Genomic DNA, 15,216 nt, shown 5'->3' on the forward strand with positions numbered 1-15,216 from the left:
CAATAATGAAAATGTTAATGAGAAAAAGGACAATCAGATCATTAAAATTGGACAAAGAGAACCAGAGAAATGAATGTTTATTCTTAAAGACAAAAACACTTAGAAGAAGTAAAGTACCATTGGAAAAAAAACAGTTAGTCACTGACTGGGAACTATGAGTGATTTAGGGCCAACCACAATGAGGCAGATGTTAGATACACTGTGGTGATAATATTGCTATTCCAGTTAAATTTATTATTTTGTGACTTAGGGCCAGATGTAGCAAAGGTTTTTACCCATTCTGTGTCTACGGGAAAAAGTGTCTGTACATATGGCCCTTAGTATCCGAGACAGAAGTCAAAATCCTTCAGTAGGACAGGTTCCAGGGCTATGACTGACCAGGGGCCCTTGAAGTTGGATTCCCATCATCAAGGAGTCCCATCATCAAGTATCTGCCGCAACCATTGGTTTTAACACCAAAAGCTCCATGCAGAGCAAAGCTCTAGTTGCTGAAGTAGCTTCATGGGTCAGATAGATTTGTCTCCTCCCCCAGTCCAATGTTTTAGCATTTGAATTATACACTTTTTTGGAACTCATAATTCTCCAGTGGGACACAGCTAGAAGGTGTAGCTGGACAAGGATAAATGAGGCCAGGCACTGTGGCCAACCCACCACTGCACGTGGCCAAAGACCTTGCACATAGGGGGATGGATGCTCCCGGGGAGTTAGGTGCAGGGCCTGGCTTCATGGAAGACTGCGGCCAACGTACTGCTGCACACAGCCAAAGGCCATGTACTGAGAGGGTTGCCTGCCTTGCAGCCAACCGATGCTGCACATGGGTGTTGGGTCTGGCTCTTTGGCCAAAGACTATATGAAACAGAGGGGTTGGTTGCTCACTCGGGGAATTGGGCGTGGATCACTGGTTACCACTATTAGTAGATAGGGACTGTCATCAAAACCTCTGGGGGGTGGCATATAAATACCTATGCATCATCCATGGAATGCCCCTTTGACTCAAATTGGTGCAAAGTTGAGCATTTCACTACATTGCATTAACTTGACCAATTTTCCATTGTAAATCTTGATTTGTGATGGAAAGTAAATATGACCACAACATCTTGTGCCATGTTTTCATTGAAAAAGTAATGCAAAGATATAATTGATTATTGTTCCTTGCCTCTAGCCAAGTAAAGTTGGGGTCTGTTTGGAAAGATCACTCACACTTTGAGGTGTACTGTATAGCTCAAAGTTAAGTAGGGAGTGCAATCATTCCCAGCCTCTACTGTCCATCCTTTGAGTGTGCAAAATATTATCAGTTGCCAGTTATGGATCATACATGTTTGCATAATAATCCACTTTCCATTAAAATCATCCCCTATGATTACACAAAAGGCATTTAGTAGTCTACCAGCTCTGGCAATTAAAGCTAAAACATTAAATAAAATGTCACTCTGAGACCCCACATCCTGCACAGTGTTGTAAAAATGTATAAGGGAAGAATTAAACCTATTTGAACATAAACTCCATAAAACTTGGATTCCAGAATGATTACAAAAAATTGGAAACTTTAAAAGATTTAAAAATATGAATCATTATGGCTAGACCCAAGTGACTCTACACCGTAGGCTGTGGCTAATAAAGAAAAACCTTCAAATCCACCCCAAGCAATGTTCTCCAGGCACCAGGTTTCTTGAATCATTATGATGTGAAATGGTAAAATGTATTCAAAACAGCTGGGGTCCAACCGCTGTTTACTGTAACTCGAAAAGACTAGGGGCCTGATTTAGATCTTGGCGGCAACAGGTCCGCTGCCACTATTTCAACGAAAAACCCATCTGCCGGCCTGGCAGTCCACCTGCCCGGTTTAGATGTTGAAGGTCCCATAGATGATAAAGCGCCCTCTCACCGACTCCGCCAAGGTTTCCCGTCCGCTGCGACGGCGCCATTGGAAACAGTGGTTGGTGGCGGGACTCCAGACACTCTTACCACCGTGCAGATTTGGATGTGCCTTACCGTCAAGCTAACTGTGGCAGTCCAACCTCTGCTTCTGAGTTGGTGGATTGGGGGGGAAATGGGGTGAAAACTCACCTTTTCACTCAGTTCCCGTTCCGTTTTCAAATGAACACGACTGGACCAGAACTTCTGTCGCTGCAGCCACTGGACCACGGATAAAACACAACCCTCCCTTCCCCCATAGCTGGACTCGAAGGTCGGGAATCTACATTGGCTATGTACGTTGTGGAGCCACAACACATGAGCTCGGGGCTACTTCCGTCATATACATGTCAAAATTACGTTCTTTTAAATTACTGTGACATGCATATGTAGGGAACACACATGTGTCAGACAGGGACTTGGACACACTGGTACACAACACATATCTCACACATCCAAATATGCAGGGCCACTGGAATTATGCGAATGTGCGGTGATTTTTGCATAGTTATAGATTTGCTGCATTTGTCACATAATCCAACATCTGCCACATAATCTGCAGATTTTAACAAAAAATATTGTTTCCAGCCTAAACGGTTTAAAACTTACTAAAATTTAGCGACAGGTGTGGACGCGCACAGCAAGGTACTTTGCAAAGCTGGATTGGTCAACGTTTGGTTGCTCATTGCTATAATTGGATATTAAAATGGTACCAATGGGGTGCAGCCAATGCCTAGATAGTGTTACCAAGTTTAAAAATGTTGAAATACTGTAGTAATACTTTTAGAAATTGTACAGCATTAGGCCACATAATTTGCCTTTTCTTGCTGCATAATTTACTCAACCTTGCTGTATAATTTGGCTTTCCCCTGCCACATAATTCCAGTGGCTCTGCACATATGTCATTATGGTGCCAGTTCTCACTGCCAAAAAATGCTGGCACCACAATTACATAAAATCGCACCTGTCAACTATGTCCATGTGTGCACAATGCAAGGGGACACGTACGTATAATGTTGTGCTACCAGTTGTGTAAATCTGTGTGTGTGTGTGTGCGACTGAATTGGCCGGTGGAAGGAGGGGTAGTGGAGGATGTGGTTGTGTCAGATTGTGTGGCACTTGCATGTGGGTCTGCTGTTTTTGTGTATGTTTGGGTGTGTGCTGTGTTGCTGTTTGTGACATTCAGGTGAGTGTGGTTGTTGTGTGCTGGTCGTTGTCATGATGTGTGTAATTGTGATGTTGTGTGAGTGTGTTAGTGTAGATGAGTGTGTACTTAAGTGGTTGTCATGGTGTCGTGTGTGGCAGTAGTTTCGCTAGTGTGTGTATGTTGTGTCATGGATGTATGGCAATGTGCATTTTTGCCATATATGTGTTGTGGTGGAATGGCAATGGATAATAGTGTGTATGTGGTGTGTTGTGTAGTGTGTTGTGCAGGGGAACACATAAGGCTAAGGTAGTGTGTGTGACTTACTTTGATTCCACAGCAACTGCCATTGTCCGATGTCCACTGGATTCCTCGACCTCCCCCCTGCATCAGCAATCTGCCACCAGTACACCACCTGTAGAACTGTAACGTCTAAATATGGTCGGTGGGAACACGCCAGCCTGACGGCGAGAAGAGCACTCCATCGTGGCGGTCGGTGGCTCAAGTGCAGTACACTTAAATACAGCAGGTGGACCGCTGTCAGCTTGACGGAGTAGTCGGGCTTGCTGCTATGGTGGATTGGGGATAATATCTAAATCAGGCTCTAAATATGTCAAGCTGTCATTTTTATAAGCCACTTTCGGTGACAACCCAATGGGGTTGGTGTGTTCCTTTTGGAGGTTTTATTCTCCCCTGCACAGAATAGATTCTATTGGCTGCCAGTCAAAACCCTCCAGATTCGACAGGGAGGAAAATCTAATTCTAGCTTAGATGTATGGATAGATGATTTTGCAAGAGTTCGGAGGGGGCAACGGGTCCAGAGTTTAAGACTGCCTGAAAGATGCTGCTACGGTTATTCAGGGAGTTTAGCATAACATTTTGGTTGTCATTGAGATGAAACGGTAGGCCAATTTTGGGTTCTTGAAATTGATGTCACCACAATCTCATTTCAGATGCTTTGGTGAAGGACTAATCCACCCTACTCTCCTGACTAAACATCTATCTTCACCCTCCCCATTGTTACATTTTGAGTTTCTGGTTAGGCAGTGGCACGCCTTGATTTTAAGTTGGGAAGATGTTTCCACCACAGAAGTAGGCAGGGGAGAAACGCTAGATAAAATTGCTACATAGAGGCAAAGTTTTGGTGGGAGATTAAGGCAAGATTGATCAATGATATATATATATATATACTTTATTCGACCATGGGTCATAAAAGTTACACATTAAATTATACAAAGAAGGTGCATTTGTTTCATTATACTTTCACACTGGCATAAAATAGAGTTTAGAATAAAAATAGCTTCTATAGGCCATGGCCTACTATAGTCCACCATTGTTCCCGATACATAACTTAACATTTAGATGCCAAGGTTTCTAAACATCTGCTTCATAGTGTTAAAAATAATACAAATATTTAAGGCTCTTAAAACAATATGAGGTGGTTTCAGATTCAAGTTTCCCAGGTGGTACCATCACCAAGATAAGTGCAAGCTATCAGGCCCATGATTTAAGATTTAGAGTGCTGAGTTGATGTTACATAATAGTACAGTTTCTTGGTAGTTTAGGTGGCATACTTTAGTAAGGGCGCCTGCAACCGGCACAATCGTATAGGCAAATTTAGGCACTGTCAAGTCATTAAAAACACAATGTAATAAAAAGCTTATATAATAACTTAAAATGGTTATCAGATTCATGTTAAAATGGCACTAATGCCAGACAAGTGCATAAAAATAGCTCTTTGCGGCTAACACTAGTGATACAGTAGCAGAACCACAAGATGATTACCCACGTATTATCTAAGAAAAATCTGTTCCAAAGCCCTGTCTAAACCACATGGTCAATAATTCATCATCATCATCATCATCATCAACTTTGTTCGATCCATGACCATAAAAGCACATAAAACAAAATAATAAATAATTCTTAAGGAATAAATAAGTACACATCTTTAACTTGGTGTAAAAACATTAGGACAATAACTTGAATTGCACATGTGGCTCTAAAACTTATCTATAAAGGGATGGGACTTTAAATTACATTTTGGAGATGGCATTGTATGCGCCAAGCTGTTGCTAGATACTTGCTTACTGAGAGAATTACATCGGTTGAGTTATGGCTTTTTAGAACCCGTAGAGCCAAAGAGCAGTTCTTGAATCCCATGTCCCTGCAAATATTGCGAATCCATTTTAAACGTGGAATCGCATAGGCTGGGCAGAAGAACATGAAATGCTCAATGGTTTCGAAAGTACTGCCACAGGCAGGGCATATATCGGGAAGATTAGTCGGCCCCCACCTATGAATCAGTGACAACAAGGGCAAAGAGCCAAAGCGAAACCTTGCATATAAGCTCTTGCCCTGCGAATCCGGTATCACATCCAAATAGGATTCAAACTTTGGGGACCATTTAATATCAATGAAGGAATTAGTTAAGCGACCATGGGATTTGTGAGTTATGTAGTTATCCTTAACATAAGACCAATAGGTTAACTTTAGAACGTTTTTGTGCCGTCTCTCTAATTTATGGGGATTTTCCCAGTAATCGCCCAGACCCAATAGCCGGAGCCAATGGGCCACATGGCGAATCCAGGGAAGAGTATTAGCGTTTTGGCATTTCAATAGATCGAGTAGTGCGGTCTTGTATATATCTAGTTCAGGGGTTATCCACAACCTAATCCAATAGAGGAGAGGTCTTAGAGTAGCTAGATCTGCTACTCGGCTTAACCCCAGATCTAGAAATAATGGGAGCAAGGGTGTGGTACGTGGACATGCAATTAAGGCCCTTGCAAAATTGTTTTCCCCCACACTGATCTTGTTACAGTTAGCGTAACCCCATACCTCCGCTCCGTACAGGGCTGCACTTTGAGCCTTAGCTGTATAAATTTTTATTGCTGGGGAAACTACTTTTGTAGAGGTGCTTTGATAGAAACGCAATATAGATGAGGCTCTGTGTTGTAGGAGCCCTGCACTTTTTGTAATCTGCTCTTCCCATAATAGTTTGTTAGTTAACCTAACTCCCAGGTAATCTATAGAGCTTACTTCCTTCAACGGTACTCCCTCAATATGGATGAAACATTTTTTCCTAGGTCCCTTAGATAACACCATCAGTTTAGTTTTGTTAATATTAACCTCCAACCCATGATCACTACAAAATTGGCTAAACCGGTCAACAAGGGTTTGCAACCCCATTGGTGTCTTAGAGATGAGAAGTGAGTCATCGGCGAAAAGCAAGATGGGAATTTTTTGTGTATTCAGGGAAGGGGCATCATTCTGGCCTATGGACACAGCCTTTACTACTTCATTAATAAATACGGTAAACAGTAGGGGGGCTAGCACACAACCTTGGCGAACTCCTCGTCTAATTGGGATCCGCTCTGTCAGTTCGCCTTGTTCACCCCACCTCACTTGGGCATAGGTGTTCTCATGTAGTCGTTTTAACAGGAGTAAAAGATCCTCTGGGACTCCCAATCTACCCAGCACTTCCCACAGCTTGGCTCTTGGGACCAGATCAAAAGCCGATCGCAGGTCTATAAATACCACATACAGGCATTGCTTGGCCACAAGAACGTATTTCCAATGCAATATGGCTAATCGAAAGACCTGGTCTATCGTGCTAGTTTTTGCACGAAACCCTGCCTGTAAATGAGAAAGGATTTGGTGCTTCTCGACCCAATTGATTAGCCTCTGCAGAATTTGTTTAGCAAATATTTTTTGTAGGTTGTCTATGAGGCTAATTGGCCTGTAGTTAGCTGGAAGATTAGCATTTCCTTTTTTATAAATGGGTATGATCTCTGCCCCCTTCCATGTATCTGGAATTTGCCCCCCTGCAGCTATGCTATTTGAGATGGCATTAATATACCAGGACCAGATGGATGGTTCCGATCTATAAAGATCTCCAGGAAGCTTGTCTGGTCCAGGTGCTTTGCCAGGTTTTAGGCTAATTATAGCCTCAAGGGTCTCTTCTATTTTAAAGATGAGGCAACCCTCGGGGACACACTGAGCCACCACTTGGAGGGCCATGCTGGAGTTTGATTCCAACAATTTAGTTGGAGAGTGGACCACATTAGTGTCCATTGGGCCTTCTGGTAGGGCATAAAGAGTAGTAAAATGCTCTACCCAGCTTTCTGGTTGAATATGATTGCTGGGACAGCTCCTACCTCCATTTTCTCTTTTGGACAGAAGTTCCCAGAAACGCTTGTTATTCTTCTCTCTGGAAGCATCTAATAGTTCCTGCCACAGGGAATCCTCCCACCGCTTTTTAGCGTTAGACAAGGTTACTTTGTATAGAGACCTGGCTTGTTTAATTTCCCCCTGGGAGCCAGACATTACTGCTACTCTTAACCCGGACTTGTCCTTTGAACACCTCTCATCAAACCATCCCTTGCGTGCCCCTTTCCCTTCATGTGGCTTAGACCGCCTTGTTTTATAAAAGAACCCCCGTAGCTGGGTAGTCATGCTGTCATGTATTTTGAGAATCGGAATATTCCCTACAGCCTGATCTTCATACTCAGCCAAACTATTTAAGAAAATCTGATATATTGCTCTGATGTGGTGGGGGTTGGACATCACTTTTGGCCAAGTAATCTTGGTAAATTTGTTGTTCCAGCAAGGTGGCGGAATTATTGTAGCATAGTTGTTGAGTGTTCTCCTGAACATTTCTCCAGAAAGGGTAAGGAGCAAGGGGAAATGGTCACTATCACATCTCACTTCTACTTTCATGTCTACCAAATGGGGCCACAGCCTAACATCAACCAGGAAATAATCAATAGTGCTTATCGACATGCCCCTTTTAAAAGTAGGTGCACTATTCATATCAGATGGAGTTCTACCATTACAGGCCCTAAGGCCATGGTTTAAACATAATGTGGCTAATTGCATGGCCACCCGAGATTTTTTACAAGGCCGGGTAATAGATAATTGTGGGATCCCCCACTGCTCATCTTCTTCATCTGTTAGACCACTTATGAGAATAGAAGGCTCGAAGGTACAATTAAAATCTCCAGCTATGATTAGGATAGTTGAGGGGTGGAGGCTTCCTACAAATTCGGACAGAATAGCCAGGGTACGGGACTCGGAGCCATTTGGGACCGATCGTATATAAACATTAACAATAACAATTGATAATCTTCTGTTGAACGTAATACACATGGCTTTTAGATCTACAGAATCAATTTCAAAAAGCTTATGGTCGCACTGCAAGTTCTTGTTAACAAGTAATAGGAGCCCACCTTTTGCCCGACCCCTCCCCTTCTCTGAAGGTATAGCAGATGCACTAAATGAGAGAAATCCATCAATATTAGTAGCATCCTCCGCCCAGGTTTCCTGAAACAAACATATGTCTATTTTTTTAATAAAAGAGGCCCATTTCATCATCATCTAATTTCTTTGCCAGGCCGGCAATGTTCCATGACATGAGTTCTAATGTACATTTGTCTTGATTTATCACCACGCTTGAGCATCCAGCCTCTACCGCGCTCGGGTCATTACTACAAATGTTTGATGATGGTGTTTTATCATCCCCCATCAAATGTGGGGCCTTGGGGCGGGCTATCACATTAGTTACTAGGTCAGTAGACAGTCATACAGGGTTAGGCAGTGGCCTGGGATTAGCTTCCTTCCGTGCAGCACCTCCACGGGAATTAATTAAACCATCGAAACTTGCCGGTCCCATGGCTGGTCCAGAATTATGTGGATGTAACATGAATCTTATTCATGATAATTTTTTGCACGTTCTTCCTTTCTAGGTCAGGACCTGGATTGATATTGTTATCCGTTGTACTCTGTTGTGTGTCTCTCCCTTCCTTTAATGTGAGAATACAATAACTCAGGTGTGTATGAGCTTTAACAACAGTAGGGCCTTGAGGACGCGCTGACATCAACCCTTCTGTATCGATTATAATATTCATTGGCCCATCTCTGATCAAAGCTTGATTCTACTTTTTGAGCATTGGTTAGTTTTAGTATTGCACACTCCAGGTTCATTACTTTCTCCATCCAGGGGTAACACAGGCTCCTACAAAGGACTTTATTTTCTCCAGGAGCTGGCCCCAATGTAGATTAGCATTTCCTTCATCTGAATTTAGGGATTAGTCAGGCTGTTAATGGGCTGGGAGGCTCCAACCTGTGCTCTTGCTGGCTTGGGCTTTAACACTGCAAGTATGCTTTGACTGTCCACACCTTGCTCTCACAACTTTACTATAGGAAAATTGTTTTACCATACCAAATCACAGTTGCCTACGGAACTATTGTCTCTCTACTCTATACACACAGACACATGCACACAGTACTTCTATGCTGTATATCATTGTAGGCTCTTTACTAGCACCTTTGTGTATTGAAATGATCTAAGGGTTATGGAGAAATGTAAATGGCACTTTCCTGGATGTTGTTGTTAGTGATCTCCTCAGCGATACCATCAATATTGTCATTTGAAATATGACCAGTGATGTCATCAAATATATCATTTAACATGTCACAAGGGATGTAATATTTGAGGTCATAAGCAGTGCATGTTGGGACAAGTCATATTTATTTCACTAAACTATACATGGGAAATTTCAATGTTGTTTCATTTTTTTAAATATTAGTACTGATCCCATTCGATCACTTCACCATATCAGATAGACAGATAGACAGATAGATAGATAGATAGATAGATAGATAGATAGATAGATAGATAGATAGATAGATAGATCATAACACAGTAACAAGAAACAGTGATTTGGAGACATCATAAACCACAAGGCAGATATATAATATATATACACAAAGGTTACAGGGACATTATAGTTAGGGAATGGAATTTAAAAAAACATAGAAATACACTTTAAAAAAACAAAGGTTACAGGGACGTTATAGTTAGGCTCACATTTTAAACTAACAAAACCATAGAAATGTACCTGTTATAGTTAGAGTTATCTCAAGTAACTCGTGCCCTAAGATAACTATCACTTGCGCCCTCCCCATGCACTGCTAATTACCCCACAAATTACGGCACTCATGACATCTTTGATAACATCATTGACAATATCAATGTAATATTTGCAGTAGATTTGTTTATGAAAAAACTGTGCATGGCAGGGGTGTGAGTTAAAGTTACCTTAGGGCACGAGTTATAGAGAATTGAGATAACTCTAACTATAACAGATGTATTTCTATGGTTTTGTATGTTTAAAATGTGAGCCTAACCATACCATTCCTGTAAACTTTGGTATTTTAAGTGAAAATATATATATATATATTTAGTTATTTTATTTTTTTCACTGAAAAAAACAAAGGTTACAGGAATGTTATAGTTAGGTTCCCCCTTCACTTGTACAACACAGTGACATTCAGCAGTTATAGTACCTGAGCTAACTATAACGTACGCCCTCGCAATAGACTGCTTATGACCTCACATATTACATCACACAGTACATGGAAAGTGACATCACTGATGACATTACTGATAAAATCTCAAATGACATTACTGATGACATTATCCAGTGATTGTGAGTGTTTTCTAAAAGCTTATGAATGTTAGACATACAAACCAAGGTACTACAAATGTTAAAATAGTTTACTTTCTTTACTACTAATGAGTGAAACTATTTCTAACATATATTATGTGAGTAACTGTGTGACTGTGTGTACCTGTGTGTGAGTGGGTGTCTGAGTGCCTGTATGAGTGTATAATTAGGTATATAAGTAGCTGTGTGGTGAGTGAGTGGCTGTGTGAGTGACTATATTGGTGCGTAAGTGGGTGTGTCAGTGGCTGATTGGAGGGATGAGTGGGTAAGTGACTGTATGGGTGAGTGAGTAGGAGTCTGAATGGCTGTATGAGTGAATGACTGGCTGTGTAAGTGGCTATATGGGTGAGTGAGTTGGTGTGTGAGTGGCTGTATTGTAGAGTAAGTGTCTGTATGAATGATGTATGGGTGAGCGAGCGGATGTGTGAGTGCTTGCATGGTTGTGTGCTTGTAGGGGTGAGTGAGTGGCTGTGTTGAGGGGCTGTATGTGTGAATGAGTGGGAGTGTGATTGGCTGTATAGGTGAGTAAGTATGTGTGTAATTAGCTGTATGGTTGAGTGTGTAGCTCTGTGAGTGGCTGCATGGGTGGTTGTATGAGTAGCTGTATGGCTGAGCGAGTGGTTGTGTGTGTCTGTATGAGTGACTAAGTGGGAGTGGGAGTGGTTCTATGGATGAGTGAGTGGTAATGTGAGTACTTGTACTGGTCTGTGAATGGGCATGTGAGTGGTTGTGTGGGTGCGTGAGAGGGTGTATAAGAGGTTGTATAAGGGAGTAAATGGGTATCTGAGTGCTTCTGTGGATGATGTCATCAGTGATATCAGTGATGTCACTAATCATGTGAGTGATGTAATATGTGAGGTAAGCAGTTCATTATTATATATACATACATTCACTGCAGTTTATTATGTATATATACATTAATTATATATATAATATTATCAAAGATGCCATACCAGATTTCATCTATGATATAATATGTGGAGTAATTAGCTGTGCATGGCAACAGTGCAAGTTATATTTACCTTAGAGTGCGAGCTACAGTTACTTGAAAGAACTTGAACTATAACTGCTGAATTTCTATGGTTTTGTACGAGTAAATTCAGGACCTAACTATAACGTCCCTGGTACCTTTGTTTTTGTCAGAGAATTGCTATGGTTTTTAAACATAAAGTAATTTAAATTACTGTACATTTTTCCAACCCCCGCAACGCATGTCCTTTGGCTGTGCGCATCGCAGGTTGGCCACAAGGATCTGTGAGTGGGTGCGAGAGTGTCTGAATGGGTCTGGAAGTGGGTGTGTGAGTCTATGAGCGGGTGCATGAGTGGCTCAGTGGGTGTGTGATTGGGCGCATGAGTCTGAGTGCATGTATGAGCGATGAATTCGTGTATGAATGAGTCTGTAGTTTTTCTTTCACTTTTCTTCCACATTTGTGAATATTTTGCGAATAATTCGCAAAACTTTGCAAATTTTTGTGAATTTTTGAGATTATCATGGGTAGTGACACAAAATTATTTTAAACCCATAATTTACCCTTAAAACACACCAATATCACACCCCTTGAGTTAGGGTACCTTCACCCTGACCACTTATGCCACTTTCAATTAGGATTTGATTTTCATCCCTGGGGATTGTGTCCTGTGAAATAAAATGGCTTCTGCAACTTTCTAGTCAGAATGCGATCAGCCAGTCACAGTGCTTCTTTTTGCATGAGCATTTATGAATATTCAGGAATTTTTGTGAAATATTCAGGAAATATTTGCGAAGTAATTGCCAAGTCGTCGCAGCCAGAGATATACAAATTAGATTTACCTAAATGTCTCAAAAACTACTGAATGGATTTGCTCTTAACAAGTGAAACCATAATCTGCGTACCAACAGCTAGCTTTCTGACAAATTTGGAGTAAATCCGTCCAGTGGTTTGGGCTGAAGAACGTGTCTAAAGGTCCTATAGGAATTAACATGGAAAACACATTTTTTTACCCCCGCCAGGTGGGAGCAAACCCAAGTATTCCTTCCTGCACTGGTGCAGGGAGGGAAACTGAGGTGTCCTAGGGGTGGGATCCACCGGACACAGCAGGTGAGCCGGTATGAAGGAATAAGGTTCCTGGGGGCCATTAATGACTATGGGAGGAGGGCCGCGAAACACACTCCCCTTCCTAACACATTTCAGCCTTGGGGTGGGCACCCTGTGGGCTATGGTGACTCAGGGAGGGGTGCTGTGAGGCCCCCCTTCTTTTTCACATGTGGTACTGGATAACCCCGGTAGGGGGGGGACAGTGTATTAAACAAGCGCAGGAGCCCACACTTGTATTTTCTTTTAGTTTTGCCATGGGTCCTCCACAAATTTGAGGTAGGCGGCAGAGGATTCCTACCCTGCTCCCTATATCTTTTTTCCACTTTTGTTAGGACTCTGGACTGAGTCTGGAGTCCTAAGTTGGCTTGGTTGAGGCAGCCAATCCGCCGTCAGAAGGAGATCAGTCAGCTCCGCAGGGGCGCTGCGTCCCTAGATATAGAAAGTACTTCAGCATTAATTGCTCAAAAGCTACTTAACAGATTTACACCGTGTGGGAAAACATGGCTTTTTGCAGTGCCCTCCTCCGTTTTGCCCCAATTTATTACTGGCACTGGTGTTTTCTGACTCTGACTGTGCCCTTGGCTCTGCGTAAGTAAGTGTAACAACAATTGATACTAACAACACACCTGTAAGTCTCTAATAAATGGTAAGTCATGTAGGTTTAGAGGCCCACTAGATTTAATGCACTTAGGTGTGCACTATTGTGTTGTCTGCTGTCATTTTAAAAGGCAGCTCTGCCTTGCCGGAAGCTTTTAAAATAAAACTATGTCCAAATTTGTCTTTGGAATTAAAAGCTCTTCCAAAGTCTTAAACTACCTTATTTTGCATATAAGTCACCCATAAGGGATACCCTTCAGTTCTAGGTGTCAAATTCATAGTTACAATAAAACCAACAATGTGCAAGGTTGGATTTATTATAACTATTACATTCATTTACTGGTAGGACCCTAGTAAAACAAGCATTTGCAATGCAATGGGTCTCGCGTTTGCTCGAGTTACAGCTATTAGCGTTGTAAACTCCTAACTGGACTTTTCTTGCCACATAAACCCAAAAAGAAAAGTAGAACAGTTTTACATAACTAACCAGAATTTTCTTGCCACATAAACTGAACATTTAAAATTAAAACAGTTTCACATAAGCAAGCGACTGCTGCCATGTGTGCGAAGCCGACACACAAAAGGAAACAGAAGTTCACCTGCAGTGAAACGTTTCGACAAAACTGCAATTATCCATGTAACCGGCAACAGTGAAATTATTTATATATCCGGCAAAAGTGCAAATATCCATGTAACAGGGTCAATGTCATGCAAAGCGCTCGACTACTGCCCAGCGAGATCACGCTGCCTACAAATTAAAGAGAAACGGTAGTCCAGAAACCATACCGGAAAAATTGAGCCTCGTATGTTTTCAGTAATTGGCCGGTGCGCTCGAGGCGGGCTAAACACTGGAAAAGGCATGACATATACATGCTTTCCATTAATTAAATCAAGCAAATTTTAAAAGGCAAGCCCAAAACCAACCAAACGGATGGGCATGACATGGGTGTGGTTAAAAGCCCACAGATAGATTACACCAGGGACAGATCACTTTGCGCTCGAACCTAAAAACAAAGGTTAAAGTGACGCTTTCGTTAGGTGCGATAAAGAGATCTGTTTGTTTAAAAAAAGAAAAACCTTCACTGAAAAAACAAAGGTTAAAATAACATTATAGTCATGTGAATATGTCAGTGACAATCTTAATGTTTTGAACTCGAAAACCCACAGAAATTCACCAGTTAGATTTAGCATTGCTAACTATAACTTAGGCCCACGCCATCTACTGCTCATGACCTCACATAGTACATCACTCATAACATGTTCTATACATCGTTTATGACAGCACTGATGACATATCAAATGAAATCATGGATTACATCACTGATTATAAATGGAAACTGACAGTGGCCCCAGGACTTAGTAAATTAGAAAAAGTATTGGTTTATTAGGCAGAGATCGAAGCTCTGCATTACATATGAAATGTAAGAAAAGGCCCACAGGCACGGGCATACGAGGGGCCTTAGATGCAAGAGAGTAGACAATGAAACAGATTAACAAGGGAAACGTCTGGAACCATGACTCCGGAATAACGATAATGTTGTTAAGGAAAGCAGAACCACGCTTTACAGTGATTCTTTTTCTCTGTCTTAACCACGCATGTGCTGAACAACGCACATGCGTAGTTAAGGTAGAGAAAAAGGGAGAGTGCATCGGGAGAGGACGTGGTCAAGTAAGTGGGGATGGGAGAGGTAGTTTTTAGGGTTGGGGTGGTTGGGTTATTTTTTTTAATGGGTGGGGTGGGGGGGTCGGGGTAATTTTGTTTTCAGGGCAGGGGTGGGGGTTGGGGTAGGACGTGGTCAGGTAAGTGGGGCTGGGGGAGGGTTGGGGGTAGGTTTTAGCAGTGGGGGTAGTTTTTAGGGTGGGGGTAGTTGGGTTATTTTTTTTTAAGGTGCAGGGTAGGGGGTTCAAGGTTTTTTGGGCAGGGTGGTTGTACTATGGTTTTTAGGGCTGGGGGTCGGGGTAATTTTGTTTTTAGGGCCAA

The 15,216-nt window shown here is 42.0% G+C and overlaps 1 protein-coding gene across 1 annotated transcript in view; it reads right to left on the reverse strand.

Annotated features, from left to right (window-relative positions):
- The window catches only part of LOC138268716 (extracellular calcium-sensing receptor-like), a 77,846-nt gene that overhangs the window by 41,711 nt on the left and 20,919 nt on the right, over positions 1-15,216 (reverse strand). The window lies entirely within an intron of this gene.

This window comes from Pleurodeles waltl, chromosome 12 (assembly GCF_031143425.1).
Source record: "Pleurodeles waltl isolate 20211129_DDA chromosome 12, aPleWal1.hap1.20221129, whole genome shotgun sequence".
Lineage (NCBI taxonomy): Eukaryota > Metazoa > Chordata > Amphibia > Caudata > Salamandridae > Pleurodeles > Pleurodeles waltl.